Source organism: Spodoptera frugiperda, chromosome 14 (genome assembly GCF_023101765.2).
Source record: "Spodoptera frugiperda isolate SF20-4 chromosome 14, AGI-APGP_CSIRO_Sfru_2.0, whole genome shotgun sequence".
In the NCBI taxonomy this organism is placed as follows: domain Eukaryota; kingdom Metazoa; phylum Arthropoda; class Insecta; order Lepidoptera; family Noctuidae; genus Spodoptera; species Spodoptera frugiperda.
The window spans coordinates 6,943,162-6,965,871 of record NC_064225.1 but is presented as its reverse complement, the minus strand read 5'-3'; the positions used below and the strand labels follow the sequence as shown (position 1 = coordinate 6,965,871).

At 36.0% G+C, this 22,710-nt stretch overlaps 1 protein-coding gene across 2 annotated transcripts in view; it reads right to left on the bottom strand.

The window, feature by feature from the left end:
* The window catches only part of LOC118279182 (multiple C2 and transmembrane domain-containing protein), a 229,978-nt gene that overhangs the window by 158,857 nt on the left and 48,411 nt on the right, over positions 1-22,710 (bottom strand). The window lies entirely within an intron of this gene.

The window sequence follows — 22,710 nt, the reverse complement described above, 5'->3', positions numbered from 1 at the left end:
CTGTTTGTGTGTTGTTCTGAATTTTGTGTGGATGTAGATTGAATGCCAGTTGTGGAATGTGAGCTTTGTGTGATGGTTGATTGAGTGGTGTGTGGTGTCTGTGTTTGGGATGGCTGTAGTTGATCGGTTTCTGGAATGTTTGTGACGAAGACTGTGTCTCCTAGTACTTTGCTAAGAATGATTGTTGTGTGAATGGCGGCTTGTTTTTGTAGTATTGTAGTATCTATTGATGATTCTAGTTTGTCTGTGTATCTGCTGAGACTTTTGGCTACTACCCCTGTGGCTCCAATAACTATGGGAATAACGTGCGTTTCCGTATTCCAAAGGCGTCTAATCTCTGTCTTTAAAAGGTGGTATTTACTCAATTTCTCTATTTCTTTTGCTCCTATGTTGTAGTCGGTTGGTACTGTTATGTCAATGAGGTATGTGGTGTTGGTTATTTTATTTGTGTATACTATGTCCGGTCTATTGTGTGCTACTGTGACGTCTGTGTGAATTGGGATTTCCCACATTATTTTGCCTGTTTCGTTTTCAACTACTTTGGGTTGGGTGAGAGTCTCTTTCCACCAAAGTTTATTAACGTCCATGCCATGCTTTCGAGCGAGACACCAGTAGACGTACTGGACAAGATTATTATGCCGTTTGACATAATAAGTTCCTGCCAGTTTTTCGCAGCCAGATATTATATGCTGCGCGGTTTCGTCCTTGACAGCGCACAGTCGGCACTTGCCGTCTACTGGCTCTTTGAGGATGTCGCGTTGATGTTGTCGCGTCATTACCGCTTGGTCCTGTATCGCAAACACGGACGATTCTATTGATGGGGAGACCTGCTGCTTTTTAATCCACCTAAAAGACTGAACTACATCTATATTCTCTTGTCCTAAAACTTTTTTGCAAACTGTCCGTGAAGTGGTTTATTGTGCCATCTGCTAATCTGTTTTCTAATTATTGCCTCTTTAATTTCCTTATCTGTATGTCTTTCGCCTGTTGCTAACTCTAGTTCCGATTCTATTTCTTCTGCTTCTTTAATTATTGAGTATTTATCTTTATTTATATCATGTTGAACTATTGTTTTTATTAAGTGATCCTGCTCTATTCTAAGATATTGTTTATACTTTATTATTTGTGTTTTATATATATTTTCTACATTTAGTAACCCCCTACCTCCATACATAACCGGTAAGTACAGTCGTTCTACATCTGCTTTTTGTTGGTGTGCTTTATTCATTGCAAGAAGTTTTCTGGTTTTTGTATCTATTTTCTTAAGATCACTTAGTTTGTAATTAATAATACCAATTGAATATAAAAGAATCGGAATAGCGTAAGTATTGATACCCTTTATAATATTGCGTGAATTCAAGTGCGAGTTCAGTAGTTTTTTAACTCTTTTGAAATATTCTTTGGAAACCTGTTGTCTGATGGTACTATGATCTATCTTTCCTGATTCGCTTACACCTAAATACTTGTATGTGTTCCCCTGTCCTAGTTCGCTGAATTGCTCACCGCTAAGCAGAACGTGTCCCTCCCCAGTAGTGCTACTCCGATGTCCTAAATTTAAGTGTAGTACGTTGCATTTATTTAGTCCAAATTTCATACCTACGTCTATTGTAAATATTTCCAAGCTATCTAACAAAATCTTTAAATTACTTCTATTGTTTGCATATATCTTTAGATCATCCATATATAGCAGATGGTTAATGTTAAAACTGTCTCTAAGCTTGTAACCTTTAAATTTGTACTTGTTTAATATATGGGAAACTGGATTGATGGCAAGGCAGAACAGCAGGGGTGACAAAGAGTCACCCTGAAATATACCGCGTTTGATGGAAATCGGCTCAGTAGTGAGTGATTCGTGGGTACCTTTGGCTGTCATGATGACTCTCCAAGATGGCATAGTCATCTCTAAGAAACGCTTGATCATGGGCGGGCACTTATAGATATCAAGAATTTTAAGAAGCCATTCGTGGGACACACTATCGAAGGCTTTTTGATAATCTATCCACGCCATGCTCAAGTTTTTCTGCGATGTATGTGCGTCCTCCAATATGGCCTTATTGACCATGAGATGGTCCTTACAGCCTCGGGCACCACGTCTGCATCCCCGCTGTTCTGCTGCCATTATGTTGTTGCTGCTGCAGTGGTTGTATAAAACGTTAGCCAAAACGGAAGTTAATAATTTGTACATACTGGGCAAACACGCAATTGGTCTCCAGTTTTTCGGGTTTTCGGTGTCAGCGTTTTTGGGGATAAGTATTACCTGACCTGTTGTAAACCATTCCTCTAGATTTTCAAATCCCTGAACTATTTTTGTAAACAATTTGGCAATGTATTTATGTGTGCTTGTTAAATATTTCAAGTAATAGTTTTGAATTTTATCTATTCCCGGTGTTTTCCAGTTGTGTAGCTTTTTAATTGCAAATTTAATTTCATCTATTGTTATCTCTTCCGGTTCTATTGTATTCACTTCTGACATTGATTCTTCTATTTCTTTTATCCAAATAGCATCTGTGTTATATTTAATAGGGTTTGATAAGATGGATCTCCAAAACTGCTCTACGTTTTCTTTACTAGGTATTTTAATTTCCTGCGTTTCTTTTTGGTTTCCTAAGCTACTATATAGTTTATGCTCATTTTCTTTAAATAGTTTGTTTTGTTCTCTCTTACTATTTGCATCTTCGTACCTTTTAATTCTACCTGCTAATGCTTTTATTTTCTGCTTTAACATTTCTGCTATATTTTTATGATCGTTTTCGCTATGTATATTGTATTTATTGTACAAGTACTCCCTACTCCTGTCCATTCTAGGTGACCTAACTCCTCTTTCGATTTCTATTAATCTAGCTAACTCTTTCCTAAACTTGTTTATCTTTTTTTGAATTCGTATTTTCCAGTTTGGGTCCCTTTTCGGTTTTATTGTATTACTTGGTTTATATGGTGCTTGGTTATTATTGATTATTAGGGTTTTAGCGGCTGCATAAATTATATCGTTTATTTCTCTTAGTGTAGTGTTAATCTCTAAAAGGTTCGGTAAGTATTTATTTATTTTGTGGCAATTTTCAAAGAAATGTTTGTTAAAATTCGCTTTGGGTAGTAGTTTTCTGTCTGCTATAGGTGTTTCTCTTACCTCAGATAGTGTATTTAAAAAACTTAATATTATTGGGTCCATGTTTTCACTGTCTAATATGTTTTGTGTGGCCTGGATTATTGTTTGAACTTCATCTGGTGTGTATGGTTGCGCGTGAGTGTTTTGTGTGTTATGTAGTGTGTCTGAGTTAAAGTTATTAATTGATTCAGTGTTTTCAGTTACCTCTACTATTCCTTCTGCTGATTGCTTTATTCGGTTGAGTAGTTCTTGTGAAATCATATTGTTTTTTATTATAGTGCGTGCTTGTGTAGATAGTGAGTAACCATTAAATCTATTGACTTTAGGGTTGTGCGGATTTCTCTCAATGTATATACGCTGCAATCTATTGATATATCCTGATCCTGCGGAACGCGCTTTATAGTAACAATACATAAGTTCTTTCATTTCCTCATCACTCCATCGTCTTCTTCTGTCATCGCTTACTATCTCAATGTTATTCGGTTGTGGGTCAGGAGCCTCTGCTGTCTCCGGTGATGGGGTTCTGGTCTGTGTGTGGTGTTGTTGTACGTTAATATCAGTGTGTTCCGTGTGCTGTGAAGTATGTGTAGAGTGAGTGATACTGGGTGAATTATGGGTGCTGTGAGTTTCTTCTGGGTGTAGTGTGGGTTCTTCTGCTCTACTTTTTATTGCATTAAGTGTTTCTGTGGGTATTGCTTTCCGGGCTATTATACTTCTTGCCTGTGTTGATAAAGTGTTCCCAGTAAATGTGAATGCTTTGGGGTTATTGGGGTTTCTACTTCTGAATAACGTTTCTAATCGTTTGATGTATCCGGATCCTAACGCTCTTGCGCGATAGAAACAAAATATCAGTTCTTCAAGTTCTGCGTTTGACCACTTTCTGCGGGTATCTTCATTTAATGTTAACGTGGTCGAGTGGGATGTACCGGCAGAGCTAGCTGGAGACACTTCTCCGCTCCGCAAAGCATCATCCTCAGAATGGTCGGCTGTAACATTTGGGGCGCCCCTTTCTACTCCCACCCCGACTCCCGCCCGCCTGCTCAGCGGAGAGTCGCTGGCTAGCCCTACTACACGCCCGTCACCAGCACCAGACGTGTCCCGGCGATAGCCCCCGGGAAGCGGCCTTAAACGTTTATTCCTTTTTTGACTCTCCATTTTTGTTTGGGTTGCCAGAGCCCCGTTGGTCACCCGCATAAGTAATTTCGTTTGCGAATGTCCGCCACTCACGTGAGCGTAGATGGTCAGCTCGGACGTGGGGTTGAACTTGTGAGCGGCTTATTTTATTTTATTTTATTTTATTTTATTTTATTTTATTTTATTTTATTTTATTTTATATTATTTTTATTTTATTTTTATTTTATTTTTATTTTATTTTTATTTTATTTTATTTTATTTTATTTTATTTTATTTTATTTTATTTTATTTTATTTTATTTTATTTTATTTTATTTTATTTTATTTTATTTTATTTTATTTTATTTTATTTTGCGGTGGGGAGGTCTCTCCTTCTCGGGTTTGACCCGGTGAAAATGAGCATCGCGTCCCGCGACCCGCAGGAAAAACGGTGCTCATTGCCCCCTACTAATTATTAATTTATAACTCTCCTCCTTCCTCTTCTGCTGACTTCTTGAATATAAATACTGTTTGTGTGTTGTTCTGAATTTTGTGTGGATGTAGATTGAATGCCAGTTGTGGATTGTGAGCTTTGTGTGATGGTTGATTGAGTGGTGTGTGGTGTCTGTGTTTGGGATGGCTGTAGTTGATCGGATTCTGGAATGTTTGTGACGAAGACTGTGTCTCCTAGTACTTTGCTAAGAATGATTGTTGTGTGAATGGCGGCTTGTTTTTGTAGTATTGTAGTATCTATTGATGATTCTAGTTTGTCTGTGTATCTGCTGAGACTTTTGGCTACTACCCCTGTGGCTCCAATAACTATGGGAATAACGTGCGTTTCCGTATTCCAAAGGCGTCTAATCTCTGTCTTTAAGAGGTGGTATTTACTCAATTTCTCTATTTCTTTTGCTCCTATGTTGTAGTCGGTTGGTACTGTAATGTCAATGAGATATGTGGTGTTGGTTGTTTTATTTGTGTATACTATGTCCGGTCTATTGTGTGCTACTGTGACGTCTGTGTGAATTGGGATTTCCCACATTATTTTGGCTGTTTCGTTTTCAACTACTTTGGGTTGGGTGAGAGTCTCTTTCCACCAAAGTTTATTAACGTCCATGCCATGCTTTCGAGCGAGACACCAGTAGACGTACTGGACAAGATTATTATGCCGTTTGACATAATAAGTTCCTGCCAGTTTTTCGCAGCCAGATATTATATGCTGCGCGGTTTCGTCCTTGACAGCGCACAGTCGGCACTTGCCGTCTACTGGCTCTTTGAGGATGTCGCGTTGGTGTTGTCGCGTCATTACCGCTTGGTCCTGTATCGCAAACACGGACGATTCTATTGATGGGGAGACCTGCTGCTTTTTAATCCACCTAAAAGACTGAACTACATCTATATTCTCTTGTCCTAAAACTTTTTTTGCAAACTGTCCGTGTAGTGGTTTATTGTGCCATCTGCTAATCTGTTTTCTAATTATTGCCTCTTTAATTTCCTTATCTGTATGTCTTTCGCCTGTTGCTAACTCTAGTTCCGATTCTATTTCTTCTGCTTCTTTAATAATTGAGTATTTATCTTTATTTATATCATGTTGAACTATTGTTTTTATTAAGTGATCCTGCTCTATTCTAAGATATTGTTTATACTTTATTATTTGTGTTTTATATATATTTTCTACATTGAGTAACCCCCTACCTCCATACATAACCGGTAAGTACAGTCGCTCTACATCTGCTTTTTGTTGGTGTGCTTTATTCATTGCAAGTAGTTTTCGCGTTTTTGTATCTATTTTCTTAAGATCACTTAGTTTGTAATTAATAATACCAATTGAATATAAAAGAATCGGAATAGCGTAAGTATTGATACCCTTTATAATATTGCGTGAATTCAAATGCGAGTTCAGTAGCTTTTTAACTCTTTTAAAATATTCCTTGGAAACCTGTTGTCTGATGGTACTATGATCTATCTTTCCTGATTCGCTTACACCTAAATACTTGTATGTGTTCCCCTGTCCTAGTTCGCTGAATTGCTCACCGCTAAGCAGAACGTGTCCCTCCCCAGTAGTGCTACTCCGATGTCCTAAATTTAAGTGTAGTACGTTGCATTTATTTAGTCCAAATTTCATACCGACGTCTATTGTAAATATTTCCAAGCTATCTAACAAAATCTTTAAATTACTTCTACTGTTTGCATAAATCTTTAGATCATCCATATATAGCAGATGGTTAATGTTAAAACTGTCTCTAAGCTTGTAACCTTTAAATTTGTACTTGTTTAATATATGGGAAACTGGATTGATGGCAAGGCAGAACAGCAGGGGTGACAAAGAGTCACCCTGAAATATACCGCGTCTGATGGAAATCGGCTCAGTAGTGAGTGACTCGTGGGTACCTTTGGCTGTCATGATGACTCTCCAAGATGGCATAGTCATCTCTAAGAAACGCTTGATCATGGGTGGGCACTTGTAGATATCAAGGATTTTAAGAAGCCATTCGTGGGACACACTATCGAAGGCTTTTTGATAATCTATCCACGCCATGCTCAAGTTTTTCTGCGATGTATGTGCGTCCTCCAATATGGCCTTATTGACCATGAGATGGTCCTTACAGCCTCGGGCACCACGTCTGCATCCCCGCTGTTCTGCTGCCATTATGTTGTTGCTGCTGCAGTGGTTGTATAAAACGTTAGCCAAAACGGAAGTTAATAATTTGTACATACTGGGCAAACACGCAATTGGTCTCCAGTTTTTCGGGTTTTCGGTGTCAGCGTTTTTGGGGATAAGTATTACCTGACCTGTTGTAAACCATTCCTCTAGATTTTCAAATCCCTGAACTATTTTTGTAAACAATTTGGCAATGTATTTATGTGTGCTTGTAAAATATTTCAAGTAATAGTTTTGAATTTTATCTATTCCCGGTGTTTTCCAGTTGTGTAGCTTTTTAATTGCAAATTTAATTTCATCTATTGTTATCTCTTCCGGTTCTATTGTATTCACTTCTGACATTGATTCTTCTATTTCTTTTATCCAAATAGCATCTGTGTTATATTTAATAGGGTTTGATAAGATGGATCTCCAAAACTGCTCTACGTTTTCTTTACTAGGTATTTTAATTTCCTGCATTTCTTTTTGGTTTCCTAAGCTACTATATAGTTTATGCTCATTTTCTCTAAATAGTTTATTTTGTTCTCTCTTACTATTTGCATCTTCGTACCTTTTAATTCTACCTGCTAATGCTTTTATTTTCTGCTTTAACATTTCTGCTATATTTTTATGATCGTTTTCGCTATGTATATTGTATTTATTGTACAAGTATGCCCTACTCCTGTCCATTCTAGGTGACCTAACTCCTCTTTCGATTTCTATTAATCTAGCTAACTCTTTCCTAAACTTGTTTATCTTTTTTTGAATTCGTATTTTCCAGTTTGGGTCCCTCTTCGGTTTTATTGTGTTACTTGGTTTATATGGTGCCTGGTTATTGTTGATTATTAGGGTTTTAGCGGCTGCATAAATTATATCGTTTATTTCTCTTAGTGTAGTGTTAATCTCTAAAAGGTTCGGTAAGTATTTATTTATTTTGTGGCAGTTTTCAAAGAAATGTTTGTTAAATTTCGCTTTGGGTAGTAGTTTTCTGTCTGCTATAGGTGTTTCTCTTACCTCGGATAGTGTATTTAAAAAACTTAATATTATTGGGTCCCTGTTTTCACTGTCTAATATGTTTTGTGTGGCCTGGATTATTGTTTGAACTTCATCTGGTGTGTATGGTTGCGCGTGAGTGTTTTGTGTGTTATGTAGTGTGTCTGAGTTAAAATTATTAATTGATTCAGTGTTTTCAGTTACCTCTACTATTCCTTCTGCTGATTGCTTTATTCGGTTGAGTAGTTCTTGTGAAATCATATTGTTTTTTATTATAGTTCGTGCTTGTGTAGATAGTGAGTAACCATTAAATCTATTGACTTTAGGGTTGTTCGGATTTCTCTCAATGTATATACGCTGCAATCTATTGATATATCCTGATCCTGCTGAACGCGCTTTATAGTAACAATACATAAGTTCTTTCATTTCCTCATCACTCCATCGTCTTCTTCTGTCATCGCTTACTATCTCAATGTTATTCGGTTGTGGGTCAGGAGCCTCTGCTGTCTCCGGTGATGGGGTTCTGGTCTGTGTGTGGTGTTGTTGTACGTTAATATCAGTGTGCTCCGTGTGCTGTGAAGTATGTGTAGAGTGAGTGATACTGGGTGAATTATGGGTGCTGTGAGTTTCTTCTGGGTGTAGTGTGGGTTCTTCTGCTCTACTTTTTATTGCATTAAGTGTTTCTGTGGGTATTGCTTTCCGGGCTATTATACTTCTTGCCTGTGTTGATAAAGTGTTCCCAGTAAATGTGAATGCTTTGGGGTTATTGGGGTTTCTACTTCTGAATAACGTTTCTAATCGTTTGATGTATCCGGATCCTAACGCTCTTGCGCGATAGAAACAAAATATCAGTTCTTCAAGTTCTGCGTTTGACCACTTTCTGCGGGTATCTTCATTTAATGTTAACGTGGTCGAGTGGGATGTACCGGCAGAGCTAGCTGGAGACACTTCTCCGCTCCGCAAAGCATCATCCTCAGAATGGTCGGCTGTAACATTTGGGGCGCCCCTTTCTACTCCCACCCCGACTCCCGCCCGCCTGCTCAGCGGAGAGTCGCTGGCTAGCCCTACTACACGCCCGTCACCAGCACCAGACGTGTCCCGGCGATAGCCCCCGGGAAGCGGCCTTAAACGTTTATTCCTTTTTTGACTCTCCATTTTTGTTTGGGTTGCCAGAGCCCCGTTGGTCACCCGCAAAAGTAATTTCGTTTGCGAATGTCCGCCACTCACGTGAGCGTAGATGGTCAGCTCGGACGTGGGGTTGAACTTGTGAGCGGCTTATTTTATTTTATTTTGTTTTATTTTATTTTATTTTATTTTATTTTATTTTATTTTATTTTATTTTATTTTATTTTATTTTATTTTATTTTATTTTATTTTATTTTATTTTATTTTATTTTATTTTATTTTATTTTATTTTATTTTATTTTATTTTATTTTATTTTATTTTATTTTATTTTATTTTATTTTATTTTATTTTATTTTATTTTATTTTATTTTATTTTATTTTATTTTATTTTATTTTATTTTATTTTATTTTATTTTATTTTATTTTATTTTATTTTATTTTATTTTATTTTATTTTATTTTATTTTATTTTATTTTATTTTATTTTATTTTATTTTATTTTATTTTATTTTATTTTATTTTATTTTATTTTATTTTATTTTATTTTATTTTATTTTATTTTATTTTATTTTATTTTATTTTATTTTATTTTATTTTATTTTATTTTATTTTATTTTATTTTATTTTATTTTATTTTATTTTATTTTATTTTATTTTATTTTATTTTATTTTATTTTATTTTATTTTATTTTATTTTATTTTATTTTATTTTATTTTATTTGTGGGGAGGTCTCTCCTTCTCGGGTTTGACCCGGTGAAAATGAGCATCGCGTCCCGCGACCCGCAGGAAAAACGGTGCTCATTGCCCCCTACTAATTATTAATTTATAACTCTCCTCCTTCCTCTTCTGCTGACTTCTTGAATATAAATACTGTTTGTGTGTTGTTCTGAATTTTGTTTTATTTTATTTTATTTTATTTTATTTTATTTTATTTTATTTTTATTTTTATTTTTATTTTATTTTTATTTTTATTTTTATTTTATTTTATTTTTATTTTATTTTTTGATTTTTGAAATAAAAATATATCTATGTCCTTTCTAAGGTTCTATATCTGTACCAAATTTCAACCAAATCCGTCAAATAGTTGCGGAGATTAATGGTATAAGCATAGAATGTTCGACGTGATTCTTTAATTTGACATAACTTTTTTATTTATGAACCGATTGACATGAAACAAACACTAAATGTAAATTTAAGCATCCCATAATATATTCGTGAAAACCGCATCCAACTCGGATCAGCCGTTTCTGAGATTAGCGCGCACAGACGAACAGACAAACAGACAAACAGACAAACAGACAAACAGACAAACAGACAAAAAAAAAGTTAATTACATTTTTGGGTTCGACATCGACATAACAATAACCCCTGCTATTTTTTTTATTTTTATTTTCAATGTACAGACAGCACTTTTCTACGATTTTATTATATGTATAGATAGATGAACCAAGAAATTCAATCACTCTGTTACTAAATCCATTTTTTATCATGATTACTTTATCTAAAGAGCAGTATTACATTTGTAAACAAAATCAATATTTCTCAGCTTAAAATATTCTATGAAGTATGACGTAATTTATGCTAAGTACGTGTTTATAAATGTAAGACTTAGTATTTTATTTTAGCTTAGCATTTCTTTGGAGCGCTAATGTTTTATCGTGAGTCAAGACCGCCTTGGGGATTATATTTCATTTTAATATTTAATCTAGAGGGTTTTTAGAAATATGTATTATGGCATAATGTTTTGTATTTATACGTGCACTGGGTTATATTAATGGAACATTAATAAATTAATAAGTATTAAAATAATTACCACCGTACTTTGAGTCATTAAATGGTCAATTAACCCAGCCTTTAGATTGCTAACGACTTTGGGGGGTGGAGGTTTAAAGTCTTCCCATGACTGCTCCCACCTTGAGCGAGGCGAGAGGGAGAGTCAGATACTTATACTGACTAAAAACCACCCCGTACCTATCCTGCTTTTTAAGCCGAAGCCCCGGTAAATCCGGATCAGGCATCAGCCATACTGGGGCCCATCTCTGGTGATCTGTCGGCTCATGCGTGTAAGGATTCTCCTGTTCTTAGGCAACTTTACTCACTGTCCCTAAATACCTATGTCTAACCGTCGAAGCTTTAATAAATGGCTTAGACATATGGACGGACGGACGGACGGACGGACAGACTGACATGAAGAATCTATATGGGTTTTGTTTTTTGCCATTTGGCTACGGATCGCTAAAAACCCGTGACATTACACAATAAAAATTACAATAACATATCCCGACAATTATTCTCGTGTCTCAGTACCAGGATTGTATATGAAATGTGTGTTGACCTCATTGACCGTGTTGAGGGCAACATATAAAACATTTGCTAATTAGTTCCGCCTGAGGGTCACGGCTGTTACTTCCCTCAACTACTCCGAGGAGTGGTCGTTGTTAACTCTTACGCTATTACCGTAATTGTATGGGTTTTGTAATTAATTTGTTTGTGGTCATTATGTAGGAAATATGTACCGTAGATTGTAGTAAAAAATGTGAAAAAATAGTTTAATTATTATGGTATCGTCGTGTGTCGTGGAATGCAGCTCAAAAATATGAGCCTCTAGCATGGCTTGAAACTAGTCGAGTTCCTCGTCAAACAGTTACGTGAGCCGATAACATCTATATATTAATACGTGATGCAAAAACTTTGGACCACATTTTACGAAAATTGCGCGGACGTAGGAGCATAAAATTTGGTATACTTATAGTTTATGTGTATACCAAATTTTATGCTCCTACGTCAGAGAAGTGCATAGCGCTAATATTTTTCAAAAATAATGCTTATAAAGTACATTAAATCAATAAATAAAACATTACACACACATGCATAGTATCTGATCGTATTTGACAAAACGTCAAAATCGATAGACATTGCGATGATATTCTCACGTCTCATATGAAAAGAGTTTTATAAAAGAGTTTGAATTAAATAAAAATTATCCTTCAACGTACGTTAAGTGGTATTGTAAATTAAATCATATATGGTCGAATTTCGGCCACTAGGCGACCACTAGTAATAATTAATTTAGTATGTCGTACGAAAGTTATAATAAAATAAGATATTTCATTTGTCTACTTCAAGAGTGTCGTAAGAACCAACTAAAAGCGTACACATTTCAAAGAAACTGAGCAACAGTGCTCTTTGAAAAACCTAAACATTTAAAGTCTCATAACTATTACAGTGAATTTTTTGAAGAACCAAATTAATTTGACTATGAATTATCAACCCGAGACCCCAATGCTTGACAATAGCACAGAATCGCACGATATACGAAAATAAAACATGATAATTTATGCGGCATACTACGGAACATTCCGAACCAACTTTGTTTTACCCACACTCATGCATACCGCTTTAAACTTCACCCACTTCAAAACTTTACGCCACGCGTGGCTCTTTAAAAATAGACCGTTAAGCCCTTCCCTAGGGGTCGTTAAAGGCCTCAGTGTAATCTAATTAAGGTGCACTATATTCGCAAAATCCCAGTTCATTGGGGGCTAGAAATTCAGGGTGCATTTCGTTAGATCCCTTTGTCACGCAAATTAGGCTGGAAATTGAGAGGTGCAGTGTTGCATGCTGTTTAATGGAACTGCTCGTTTTAAATTAGGGTGGGTGTGCTCGCAGTGCTATGTAATTAGATTTTCGATATATTATCGAGATATTATTTGACCAGGCTGCTCTTATGATAGATTCGACAGGATAGTGTTTGGAAAATACGTATTATTCTTGGTTGGCACAGGAACCTAAACTATACCTTTGATACGAGATTTTGCGATTTCTCATCAATGCCTTTTACGGGCGAAATCTTCCAATTACTTCTCCCGCCCTGGTCGTAACGAGATAGAGTGTCAGACTATCTCTCTCTCTCTCTGACTCTTACAGACTTAAAGAGCAATAGTAGGAACAAATGGGTGGTTTTTATACCCCGTTCCTACTCCTTGCTCTATGAACCGGAGCCCCAGTAACCCGCTAAATAGTCCGCAGCTCCCTCACCAATGCCTCCCTAAACTCCCACAAATCAAATGGAAGATCTATCTTAGCTAAAAGTTTCTTAAGTACCTGTACTTCACAAAACGCTAGGTACTATTTTAAATACCTCAAAACATTAAGGAATTCGTATCGTTTTAAATTCGCCCCATTTAACAGAATTTCTTCCCTAAATTACCTTGAAAAACTTCGATACTTAAACTAACATTCCGTTGAAAATTTAATACTAGTCCAATTTGAATGTCGCGACGAATTCGTTGGGAACACAAATAAATTTAGTTTTAGTTGGAATTTTCAATTAGATTCTCTTGTAATTCCTATGTTAATGTTGAGACAAAAACCGCACCGGTGTTAATTGTTGGTCCCTTTAAATTATACAGGAGGGAATAAATTTTGTTTTGAGTAAGCTGTTGTTTCTAGACAGGTGACAGACTCTGTTGACCAATTTTGTACATTAATGGCCATGTACTATCACGAAAAACACTCCTTATAATGGGTGTAACAACACATCACATCACATCAGTCTATAAGTGACCACTGCTGACCAAAGGCCTCTTCTCACACGAAAGAGGTTTGAGCATTAATCACCACGCTTCAGACTACTTGATAATTAGATATTAAAATTAATAATCCGAATTACTCGGGTCGAGTCGGCCCATTCGAGTCGAAGCATGGCTCTCGCACACTTGGAATGAATATAAGTAGCAAATAAATTAAAGTATTGATCACAGTACTGTATAAGGCTTCTGTACACTACCGTTCACTGCTGAACTTACCTGAACCTAAATCAACACCAAGGCAATATTAATTCCAAAGATTCTCATCAAAATTAAAGGATTAATAAAAATAAACAGTGTAAAAATCTTTCTAAAATTCCAATCTGTTCTCTCCAAAAATTTTTTTCTGAAAAGTGTTTGAATTAAAGGAATAAATTAATTCGCCCATTCCACTTAATTTAAAGCTTTGACCTTGATTCGGCTCTTAGTAATTGGCTGTAAGCCAACTAGAAAATCCTTTCTTACTAAGTCTATGTTAAGTAATCCTTCGGGTTCTATTAAAAGAGTACTGAGATAAAATACTTTGGGAAATCCAGCCAACTGTCTCGGCTAGCTAGCTGTATTGTCAGTGTAGTTAGAAGTAGTGACAGGCAAAATTGAACGTTATGTCTTATATCTTAAATTTGATATTCATTATCATCATCAATCCTTGCCATTGGAAGGAACTCTACGTAAAAGGAGTTTGATTAATCTCCACGCTTGGGAGGCGGACTAGAGATTGCAGTTTAAAAGGTAATGTTCAAAATTCGACTACTGTCATATTGTTGTTGTTTGCCTACGGCATTAAGCCCACCTATGTACACATTCATGTGCATAAAGAGTAAAATAAAAATAAATTGTTTAGTCCTTATTCGGTTCCTGTTAGAAGGGAGTAGGCAAGAATCTCCTCTTTTTACTAAGTGAGTTTAAAAGTTAACCTATGTAACACAGAGTAGGTAACTATTTTCCAACAGTTTACGAATTTTGGGGCAAAATTAACTTTCTCACAGTGTGTCAGTAATAACTCTAAGAAGACAAACTAACATAACAGTTATAACTGTCTCATAAAGTTATTCAGAACTGCATATTCTGGTTTAAAGTTAACTAACTCACGTAAGTATAGTACTCATGCATATGTGTGCAATGACGATGCAATATCAAGAACACTACTCTAGTCTTTGTAAAGCAGCAGTTAAGGCATTGTTATGGACTGTAGTAGCTCTTGAAATTGCTAGAGAGGAATGCTGTAGAAAGTTTTGATAGGTTATTTTATGTAGGTAGGGAAAGTACGATATATCTTTCGCTAGAATCATAGTCCACTGCTAGACTGTGGGAGAAAGAGAGGTTTGCCCTAATAGCTTGGCAGGTGGGTTGAGAATCAACATCAAGGTCAGAATTATTTATTTCACATAGATCGGCAAGGCACTTTTGAATGTCAAATCAAATATTACGATATAAAAAAAAATATGTTTGTCGAACCGATCGAATCGCAGTTCAAAGGGTTCTGGTTTATTAAAAAGCACTGCTTCCCTATCTCTGTTAATATATATGTAGTTCCTTAACCCGTGGTATCTACGTAGACATAATAAATTTTCTATTGTGTCGTTAATCGGCTCTTAAAAATTCAAGAATAGAGTAGGTTTTGCCATAAATAATGTATTCTACTCCTATTCTACTACACAACAACATGTTTAACATATTCCTCATAAAATTTCAAATAAATACAATGCACTTGTTCATTTTGGCACACGGCGTAGAGGCGACAAAATTCCTGCCATTCTAGTCTGTGACACGACGCGACGCGACGTGCCTCGCGCGACAATGCCGGAATATCTTCACACGGCTACATTATAAGCAAACAAACGATCCCTACGTGATGCTAATGTTGGGATAATGAAAAACGTGCTGTCATAATGTTATATGGATTAGATGATAGATGATGTCATTGCTGCAGCGTGTGGGATCCAATTTTTGGTATGAGCTTAGTATTTGTCATTTTGTACCGACTTCAAAAAAAGAAGGTTCTCAGTTTGACCTGTATGTATGTATGTTTGTGCGCGATTATCTCGCGTTTTGCTGAATCGATTTTGATGCAGTTTTCAGCATAGTATTTTTAAACTTAGGAGAAGGTTTTGGGGATAATACCCGACTTTTGAAATGGAAGCGGTAAATAAATAAAATTGAAAGCCGGTACGCTTTTATTAAAAAAAGTTTATTAGTTTTGATATTGTGAGTCGATATAGTATGATGACGATAGAGTAGACTATGTCTGTCACTACCATTTAACATAGACCTAGCAGCAGCACTATCGATAAACCTGAACCTTTTAACCTATGATACGAGTATTTAATCCTCCTTCTCATGTAGAGCAGGCCCATATCTAATAGAGGAATGTCATGCACTGTTAATGTGAATAAAATTGATGTTGAAGAGATTTAAGTCTTTTTACAAGTACTTATCGTAAAAAGCTATTAGCTTAAAATACCTTAAATTAATCGACGAATTACGGCCTTTCAAACTACGACCTCTAGACAACCTACGATTATAGTGATACTGAATTCACCTGTAAGATTATCGATCCATACGATTTAAAACCTCCATGCTATTAACCATGTAAGTTTAATAAATAATACTAATGATTAATTCTTTGCCCGACCTGATATCCAAGACATCTTGCTTAGCAGTCGCACTTGCAACCGCTTAACCAATGGATCAGAACAAACAAATTAATTTATCGAGATCACAACACATTAAGTCGACATCATCAAAATACTATATTGAGACAAAAACACATATTTTTATTCCATATCGGTATAGCCCGTATGTTTGTCTACTTTATTTACTTTCCATTCCAAAGTAAATTGAAATAAATATGGTTATTCAAAAACTAGGACACGTGCACGTGCTAGTTACACCAAACAAGCTTGTTAAAAAAAGTTTGTAATTTTATTCGCAACTTGTTTTTTTATGAAATTGTGTGCTGGTGTTATGTTTTAGTTTTTAAAAATTAACATAGATGGAAGAGTATTATACATTATTAATTACACACAAAAAACACAAATAATATTCTTTCTTCGTTAAATAAATACAGCAAATCATTCCACAGCAGTAATTCTAAATGAAATCAACAAAAAAAAATATGTGCCATGTTTGTCCCGGTGATTGAGTGACAAACAGAAAACTGAATACTGAAAGAATAATACTTGTTATGTAAGAACCAACATTTCTTGGGGTGCATTGGAGAACACTAAACCCGGATTACCAAATTTTCTACAATAACAAGGAATAACAGCACTTCATGTGTAACCAAAATCATGGCTTCAAGTTTATCACCCCTCATCAACATGCAACAGTTAGTGAGTGAAAGTGTGTGTATCTAGACACACGGCAGTGTGTCCGCCAAGTTCGAGCAAAAAAACCGACACACCGGCCGTGGGTTATATTACACGAACCATTTCGGGCCAAGTTCGACCCACCTATAACTCAAAATCTATTTTATCTACGCATATGAAATTTCTAGTATCTGTCGAGATCTACTTACTTATCTAAAATACAAAATTTCATTAATGTACCTATTATAGGTCTTGAGATATTGACGTCAGAAAATCGCTATTTTTACTATACACTCACTGACTGACTCACTCACTCACTCATCAAAAACCTAGACCACTTCCAATGGTCGTATTGACTTGAAATTTGGCATGGAGGTAGGTCTTTAGGTCAAGGTAAAGGAAAAAATCTGAAAATGGCCAAGTGTGAGTCGGTTTTAAAAATAATGAAGGTGTAAATTCATACCCCTAAGGAATAAAACAAAAAAATATCTATATGTTCCAATGGTCGTACCGACCTAAAATTCGTTACGAAGGTTTGTATTTAGTCAAAGTAAAGTAAAATAAGAAAAAAAGAAATTAAACCTTACAAAAATAAATGAAATCCCACCCAAAACATAAATGTGAAAGGCTGCCAAGTTCGATAATATTGGAATGCTTCGCTTATAAAAGAAGTGAGATCTAAATAAGTACCAAGTTCCATACACAGACCTCAGTTAAAAATGATATAACTTGGCAAGTTTTAATAGAAAATTATATACTTGACTCATTGCGTTTAGTAGGTTTATAACAAAGTGTGTGAAAACTTGCCAACTTGTTATATCATTTTTAACTGAGGTCTGTGTATGGAACTTGGTACTTATTTAGATCTCACTTCTTTTATAAGCGAAGCATTCCAATATTATCGAACTTGGCAGCCTTTCACATTTATGTTTTGGGTGGGATATTTATTACTCAAACACGTCGAAACTGCCGAGAGGATTGTGATAACACATAGGCTACTTTTTAACCAACTGGAACGCGTTTGAAGCTGCCACCTAGCAGAAACTAGTAGGCCATATTTTGCTTTATTCCATCGAACATCATCAAATTAATTATTATATGTTATCGGCTTACTCGCGTAACTGTTTGACGAGGAACTCGACTAGTTTCAAGCCATGCTAGAGGCTCATATTTAGTACGTCTCACGAAAATTACAATAGAACATCATCAAGTCTATCAAAACAGTGTATCCTCCTTTGCATCCATGACACACTCACAAGTGGAGGCTACGTTTTAAGCAACGGAAACGCGGTTGAAGCCACAGCCTGGCAGAAACTATGTAGTACGTCATAATATTTCGCTCTATTCCATCGAACATCATCAAGTCTATCAAAACAGTGTATCCTCCTTAGCATCCATGACACACTCACAAGTGGAACTGCAAAGTGTCACGACACATAGCGTGCTTCCGCTAATTAAGTTGGGCGTGCATTTACACCGAGAGAGCGGAACTGTGTGTATTAGGGAGTGAGTGAAGTGTGGCGAACTGGGGCGAGCGGTCATGTCAATGGTGGTGGAGTGTGTGTGATGGTCATGTGACTTGTCTAGATGGAGAAGAATGTGGTGAATAATGATAAGTTTAGAGTGGGTATTATTATTATATATATGTATGTATGTCGCCAGGCCTTTTATCCCTGAAGGGATAGGCAGAGGGACACATTATGTCACGTAATGTTACTGTACAATGCAATGTACATTTTCCGCAATTTGTAAGTCCCTTTTAATAGGGGGTGAGTCTATTACCACATTTTCACTACGTGCTACTGCTGCTATTTACAAACCGAAATAAGCCCAGTAACACTTTACCCGACCCGGGAATTGAACCTGAGACCCCTTGTCTTGCACTTGCGACCACTCGACTAACGAGGCAGAGGCACATTACTTTCTTTCATTCCCCTATAACATAACAAAGACTAATTATAAATAAACATGGAATTAAAACCCAAACAACTAGATTAGCCTCAACTACCTTTACTATGGAAACAATGTTCCATTTACATATTTCTTTGGTAGGTACGTTCGATAACAGCGTATTACGTATTGTATGGAATGACTGTAACAACGAACGTAATAGCCGTTCCAAAGCTGGGTATAACTAAACTCGACCATAATAGTAACCTCTAGGGATCGTTATCGCTTCTAGATGTTACCTTATTCTGTGTATAGTATTGTAAAGGTGCTTGAATTTTATGACCCTTATTCCTTTTCACAAAGGGAACGATTTTGTTTAACGTGGGATTTAGAAATGCTTATTAACCTTTTCCTTTGCTTTTGTCAAAAGTAATGTTTTATTGAGATTTTCTTATTATGTCGTAGGAGTTAAATACTCATTTATTTTTATGTTTATTTGATAATGATTACACGGTTGGCGCAGTAGCTGTATAACCGGCTGCCGCGTAGCGAGTTCGATTCCCGCACGAACCAACTCTTTGTGTGATCCTAAATTGTTGTTTCGGGTCTAAATGTTATTTGTAAGTGTACGTGTGTGTTAGTGAACACACCCACGACATAGGAGTAAAGCCTAGAGTAGGACTATGTTTTTTTTAAACGAAGAATGATTTGTAACATTTCCATTTACATAATTTAGAATTTATATAAATTGCCAGAAGTAGGTAATATTTTTGAAGCACATCATCATGATCAGCCGTACCATGCCTACTGCTGATCTAAGGCCTCTTTTCACACGGAAAAGGTGTGACCATTCTTGAAACACAATTTTGCTTAAAATTTTGGAAAATGAATAGGCCGAAATTTCTCACTAGGTCTACAAAGTAAAACCACCTCTATTAAAAAATAGGCATAGTTCTTTTTTAACTGAAATACCTACCTCTTTTGAAACCGAATGAAAGAGTTTCACACGTACATACCAAACACCGCGCGCTAGATCCGTTCGATACCGAAGTTTTCCTCTTTTTGTCGGATTTGTTGTAAGAGCGTAGTATCGCAGTCGGCACGAGTAGCCACGTACACTTTGTCGACATGTGAACTTTTCAAATATAGGGGCTTTTAAAATGTTTAGGTTTGAAATGTTAGTTTTTGGGTTAAAAGAAATGATATTAGCTCACTCAGAAATAATAAATTTGTTTAAAAAGCCTTCTCCGATTCCTTAACAACCCTTAAATTCCGAAACCCTAAAAGGTTGACAACGTATTTGTAACGCCTCTGGTGTTTCGGGTGTCCATGGGCGGCGGCAATTGCTTACCATCAGGTGATCCGTCTGCTCGTTTACCGGCTTATTCCATAAAAAAAATTACCGAATTTTATAAAAATCATGCATGCATTCTAAATGCAATATGCACTCAATAATAAATATGAAATTATTAGCTTACTTTTGGGTTCATATATTGTTAACAGTGATTCAAATAAGCAATCTGAACAGACTTTAAACACAAATCGTTTTACAAACAAACAAGATAAATTATATTCATCATACCTTTTATAAATTCTAAACAGCACCGCTCGGCTGAACTAAGAAATCGCTTCGAAGCCGTAGCATTTATCTATGTCATTTGAGACCCTTTGATGTAGCGGCGTAGCCTCGTAGCCACGTAGCGCGTAGCAGGCGTAGCCGTGCTACGAGATAAATTATCGTCCATTTTGACATTCACAATGTCGTGGATGATAATAATTGATTGATAACCTTTGTTATGGGAACATTTATACTCGCTATCGTTACCTTTTGAGCTGATTCCATTTAATTCTGAAAATGCGTTTCAGTTTTCAATTTGATTGTATTGTACTCAGTTCAACACGTCTTTATCGCCTAATGCGAATGTTTTTTTTTTTAATTTTATGAAAACGTTGACCCACATTAGGATATTCTCTTGTGTCGTTGTTGCGTTTAAAAACACACACACACACACATGACACCCAGACCCGGAACAACAATGCGGTAATCGAACCTGCGACATGTTGCACGGTAGCCAGTTACCTGACCACCGTGCCAACCGTGCAGTCAAAATTAATTCCTCCACGGTTATAAATACTGAGACATCATAAACAATAGAAACTGGGTATGGCGAAAGAATAACTTAATCATATCGGAAAACTCTGGAAAGCTCACTAAGAAGCCGGATTATAAAATGTTCATTACAAAACTTAGACGGATAATCTAAATTATAATATTTATAAGAAATATAAACTAAGAAACTTATAATTACAAGAATCTAACTTTTAGGCAGTCTGAACTAATTTAAAGTTCAGTGTCTAACGCAGGCCAAAAAAGTACAAACATAAATAATTACTTACTACAATTTTTCTTTTAATAAGTTAATTAATCCAGGCCGAACACGTTCCACGAATTTTAATCAAACTAATTTTACTTAGTGATGTAATGCTTGCTACTTTTTTGTGAATATTTTTAAATTAACTAGCTTCTTGATAATTATTTTAGTTTTTTTTAATAATCGGAAATCCTGTGGCCACACATGACAACTGACAGATGACAGAGGTTGCACATAGACAATCGACGAACAAATAAATCCTACATTCCACATATGAAGTTTACATGCGAATAAACATGGATAAAAAATCCCAACAAACAACAGTTGAGCAGAAAGCCCGTACAATCACCTCGCCTGGTCGGAGTTTCCTCCTTTTCTTGGGAACTTTACTTTCTGTTCCCTAAAAACCCAATAACACTTAGATCGACCTGGAAACCAAACTTGAGACTCCGTATTGTGTCCGTGCCAAACAATATTGATGACTAATGACCACTGAAACAGTTTCAAAATAATATGGACTTTCTTCACCACCAGAAATATTATGCGACTCAAATAGCCTTTCCTTATGTCATTCTACAATACTAATACTTCAAGTTATTTCATACGTTAAGATTGAAAACATAACCTGTACAATATAAAAAATAGCAAATGTAATTTTAGACATTACTCCCTCCACTTTAAACTCACTATTGCGTGACTCGGTAGCAACGTAAACGGTTTAGCGTGCACCACTTTTAAAATTACCTACATTTCAAATAGTAGCCACGTTAGGGTAATACTCGCAAAGCAAAATATTGACAGATCGTTTTTCGAGTCCTGTACAAACACGTTTTGTTTAATAGCACACATTCGTTGATATGAAAGCAAATTCGAGGTTAAATTAACAATCATGTTATAAAAAACGTCACGCTATTTACTCTCTGAAGAGGTACAATAAAGATATACATAATTTATTTATTGTATTCATGTACAAATTGTATGTCACACACGCACACACACTGGGTTAAATTTAGGACTGCACGCTATTACTAATATTAAAAAAATATTAATATGTAACGCCTTTTAACCCCGAAAGGGTAAGCAGAGGTGCACCTCGACATTAAGGTATAGAAGGCAACTGTACATTGTACAATGTACACTCACTTTTCACTATTTATGTTATAAGTCTCATGTAATAGGGGCTGACCCCATTTGCCACATACTGACAACAATTATTCCAGACTCAGTGCTACTATAGAAAAATGTTCGAAAAACCGAAAAGGAAACCCGGTAATACTTTGCCCGACCCGGGAATCGAACCCGCACAATCAATCAATCGCAATCGCACTTGCGTCCAACGCGACATTCAAGAAGATAAAAAGGCTTATCTCTGACAGACTGTAACCACATGGTTTACGAATTTAACTGACCAAACGTTTTGAGAAATTTATGGGACAACTAGCGGACCCGACAGACGTTGTCCTGTCTACACGTTAATTTAAAAATTTAAAACTTTTTCATCCTGGACCTTTTTGATGAAAATTATTATTCAAATGTTATGACAATATCTAACGTCATTAATATTTGACACTGCGAT